Raw genomic sequence first — 5,000 nt, forward strand, 5'->3', positions numbered from 1 at the left:
AGACGTGTAAATGGACTGTTTCAGCCAATCAGAATCGAGAAATTTGCATGCCGTTGTATAACTCTATGTAAAGTAGTCTACTAGTAAACTAGCAGTCTTACCTCTATGTAAAGTAGTCTACTAGTAAACTAGCAGTCTTACCTCTATGTAAAGTAGTCTAGTAGTAAACTAGCAGTCTTACCTCTATGTAAAGTAGTCTACTAGTAAGCTAGCAGTCTTACCTCTATGTAAAGTAGTCTAGTAGTAAACTAGCAGTCTTACCTCTATGTAAAGTAGTCTAGTAGTAAACTAGCAGTCTTACCTCTATGTAAAGTAGTCTACTAGTAAGCTAGCAGTCTTACCTCTATGTAAAGTAGTCTAGTAGTAAACTAGCAGTCTTACCTCTATGTAAAGTAGTCTACTAGTAAACTAGCAGTCTTACCTCTATGTAAAGTAGTCTACTAGTAAACTAGCAGTCTTACCTCTATGTAAAGTAGTCTAGTAGTAAACTAGCAGTCTTACCTCTATGTAAAGTAGTCTACTAGTAAACTAGCAGTCTTACCTCTATGTAAAGTAGTCTAGTAGTAAACTAGCAGTCTTACCTCTATGTAAAGTAGTCTAGTAGTAAACTAGCAGTCTTACCTCTATGTAAAGTAGTCTAGTAGTAAACTAGCAGTCTTACCTCTATGTAAAGTAGTCTACTAGTAAACTAGCAGTCTTACCTCTATGTAAAGTAGTCTAGTAGTAAACTAGCAGTCTTACCTCTATGTAAAGTAGTCTAGTAGTAAACTAGCAGTCTTACCTCTATGTAAAGTAGTCTACTAGTAAACTAGCAGTCTTACCTCTATGTAAAGTAGTCTAGTAGTAAACTAGCAGTCTTACCTCTATGTAAAGTAGTCTAGTAGTAAACTAGCAGTCTTACCTCTATGTAAAGTAGTCTAGTAGTAAACTAGCAGTCTTACCTCTATGTAAAGTAGTCTAGTAGTAAACTAGCAGTCTTACCTCTATGTAAAGTAGTCTACTAGTAAACTAGCAGTCTTACCTCTATGTAAAGTAGTCTACTAGTAAACTAGCAGTCTTACCTCTATGTAAAGTAATCTACTAGTAAACTAGCAGTCTTACCTCTATGTAAAGTAGTCTACTAGTAAACTAGCAGTCTTGAATGAATGAATGAATGAAAACTTTATTTAACAGATTGCAGAATGGGTACAATACAGTACGGCTCAATACATACAATTGTTAAGGGGATGCAGACCTGAGAAAGACGTTTGTCTTGTTTCCATCAGGGTCCCCCATTTTCAATTCATATAGACATATATGACATACATGACATACAGATAGTCAGTACTGCTACATCTATACATTTATGACATGCCAGATTTGCAAATACAGTACTGTTTGTGATACAGGAGTCAAGAAAAGGGAGTATATACATTTGACGTAGAAACTGTACATTGGAGGTTGGGTGGGGGGGGTTGGGTACATTGGGATATTGACAACCATACTGGGTAATTTACATTGGAGGTGGTTGGGGGGGGGGGGGGGGGGGGCGGGGGGCACACTGTATAAACAAGTAACACTGTACATTGAGGGGGGGGGGGAGGAGACACTGTACAAACAAACACAATTGTACATTGAACTATTGACTCTATGTAAAGTAGTCTACTAGTAAACTAGCAGTCTTACCTCTATGTAAAGTAGTCTACTAGTAAACTAGCAGTCTTACCTCTATGTAAAGTAGTCTACTAGTAAACTAGCAGTCTTACCTCTATGTAAAGTAGTCTACTAGTAAACTAGCAGTCTTACCTCTATGTAAAGTAGTCTACTAGTAAACTAGCAGTCTTACCTCTATGTAAAGTAGTCTACTAGTAAACTAGCAGTCTTACCTCTATAGTCATCTTTAACCATAACCATGACCTTCCAACCATAACACGAACTACAGGGAGAAATCGGCATCGCAAGCAAATCACAAAACAACTCTTTCAATCAGGATAAATTCACAACTTTATTTAAGTTAGGTCTATTTCATTGACATTTTCAGGTTTTCAGGTCATAGACGAACAAACAAACAGTGCAACAGTGACGGTACAAACAGCGGTACATCCAGGTAGCAGCCACCGGGGGAAAAGGCAATACTTCCTATAAAACAAACATCGTAGATCATTGTAGCTCCGTCCCTCATCGACTTTGGAAGAATACTGTAGTGGTTCTTCAAAAACAAACACTACCATGTGAACAAGGACATCAAATCAGCCTCGCAACACACTAATCAATCAGTCGGTTCACATGCACATCCAGGACATGAGCCAATATCCCAGTTATGATCCAAGGCTCATTTCCTGATTATCAATATGTCCGTGTAGACGAGTAAACCTGCTATTATTACCATAGATACGGAACTCACAACCGCAATGCAGTAAGTGGGATAAAGCATTAGAAGCACTATTGCAATAATATATATTATTAATAATACTGACAATAATGTTATTAAGACCATTCTCATTAATAGTCTAATAGTATTTCTAGGTGTTTACATGCCTCCGTGTGACCGTGTCCCAGCTATCATATTCAGGTTTCTCATTGTTTTTAGATTTTACAAAAAAAAACATTAAATGGTAATGAAATGCTTTTGCTGCCCCCTAGTGGTTGATGTTTTCACACTCAGCCCCAATCTGATAGACTTTGATAGTGTGCAGCAAGGTGAAAATAACCGACCACTAGGGGGCCGCAAAATGACCACGTGTTACACTGGTCTAAATATGGATTTGAGCCTGTTCAGTAATCAGCACACATATTTTACATCACCCCTGATCATTTTCCTGAGCATAGCCTACTTTAACCCTTTCACTACCACACTACCAAAGGGTTAACCCTTTCACAAACACACTACAGAAGGTTAACCCTTAAAATTTGATAATAAAAAAAAAAGGTTAACCCTTTCACTAGCACACTACAGATGGTTGTGAAAGGTTAACCGTCTGTAGTGTGGTAGTGAAAGGTTAACCTTCTGTAGTGTGGTAGTGAAAGGGTTAAGATGTTTAACATTTTTGCATCGTTTTAATTTTTTTTTATTTGACCATTATGGTGATACATCATAGAATTATATAGAAGACACCGACCCAAAATAATCTCCTGGTCCTGCTAACAAACTGATAGCTCCTTAGAAAACATGTTCCTCTCTCTCCCTCTGCGAGGACTTCCTCGTTTACATCAAGGACACTATAAGAGAAGGAAGGGTCACCTCATCACTGTAGCATGGATGTGTGGGAACGGTCAGTTCCGCCGACATTGAGCTGAATGGGATCAACAGTCTCATTTATGACCCGTTGTAATACCTGTAGTACATGTCCAAAGTTCATAAAAATACGTTAAAAAATGAGTGATTAGGAGTGATTTTGGTAAACAAAAACTAAAAAACTAAAAAAAAACACTGCAGGTTTCAGTCTCTCATCGACTTCAATTCATTCTGCATTTCTTTCTCTTCCCGTTTTCGCTCTTGACTTTTCACCTAGATCCCCGATTCGCAGATCCCCAGGTGGGGTATCATTGGAAAGCCACACTCATTGGCTACAAGTTAACCTGTCCAATAATCTTCGAGATCGCCAAACGATTGACGGAGCTAGAGCCCCGGGAGTCAGGGGTGGTAATCGAAAAAAATATATATCGGCATGTAACTCGAGAACCGCTGAGCGGATATTGTGGCAATCGACAGGCAACCAATAGGGCTTTAATTCATGGAGACACAGGGTTCCGCTTCCTGCCGTTTCAGTGTGTATCCACAGAGGAGTCCTGAGTGTCCGTGAGAACCCCCTCCAGCTGCTGAATGCAGGGTGCGATGGTCTGACTGTGAACCCGGGCGATCTTGAACCTGCAGAGTTGAGATGACGTTTATTCAAGTTCAAGTTTCTTTATTAGTTGTCATACAGAAATACAGAATACTTTTGCATGAAATGCTTCTTTCTGTTTTGCTCCTGAGAGTGTGCGCTAGGTAAAATAAAAAGATAGTATAAAATAAGTATAATATAAGTATAAAATAGAACGTCAAGTACATAAACAAAACAAAAATTTTCAATATACATATATACAGTATATGTACAGTATATAGAATGCAGAAGGTAACTGAGTTACAGCAATGTACAGTACAGTGTAGAAATGGTGAGGTATAGCTTAGCTTGTGGTGGTGAGGTGCAATGAGGTGCAATGAGATATGAGATTGATTGTGCAAATCTCAGTACCAATAAATATAAAGTGTGTTAGTGTCTAAAGTGGGTGCTACAGTGTGGTTTATTTAAAGTAAGTGTGTGGATGTGTGTGCTGTGGGTGTATTTGATGGTTTGTTATTGTTCATTGACTCAATCAAATATTCAGAGCTAATTATATTGTTTACAAGTTTATTTTTCTCATATATTATATATATTACTTGTATTTCCTATGTTTACGTCGTTCTACTGTTACCCTGCCCATACCTGTAACTCCCCTCCCCCATGCCGCTATCAGGGCCGTACCGAATCATTAGAAGCGTCGTTCATTACGTTGACGTTGGAATTAAAATCAACATTCGATTTTTTTTTTATGTCTATTCATTCCGTTTAAACCAATGGTTTTTATTCACAGTTGCAGATAAAGATTAGGCTACACTAATATTATAGTATTATACTATTATAGTATATGACTAGTCATAAAAATGCAAATAAAACATGCATCATAAATGATGTAGCCTATCTGCATCCGCTCGGCGCTCCATCAAGACGTCACCATCACTTTCGTTCCAACCGTGCCCTTATTGGATTATTTATGTTGACCAAACTGACGAGTTATATTCATTAATCGTTTCTGCGCCAAGAACGAGTATACTCGTTATTGGCCGCCAATCGAATAACGCCAATAACGAGTTTACTCGTTTTTATGATCGTTATTTCCTTTATTCGCTATTGCCATTCATAATTCATCCAGCAAGGCTCCAGGAGATTCTGGACTGTCGGATATTGCAACGGCTCAACGGTTGCGTTCTGTGCATCAGG

The 5,000-nt window shown here is 38.4% G+C and overlaps 1 protein-coding gene across 1 annotated transcript in view; it reads left to right on the forward strand.

Annotated features, from left to right (window-relative positions):
* Nucleotides 1-5,000, forward strand: part of LOC311248563 (dynein light chain Tctex-type 3-like) — a 22,767-nt gene that overhangs the window by 14,507 nt on the left and 3,260 nt on the right. The window lies entirely within an intron of this gene.

This window comes from Notolepis coatsorum, assembly GCF_963971535.1.
Source record: "Notolepis coatsorum genome assembly, contig: SCAFFOLD_1044, whole genome shotgun sequence".
Classification (NCBI taxonomy): Eukaryota; Metazoa; Chordata; class Actinopteri; order Aulopiformes; family Paralepididae; genus Notolepis; species Notolepis coatsorum.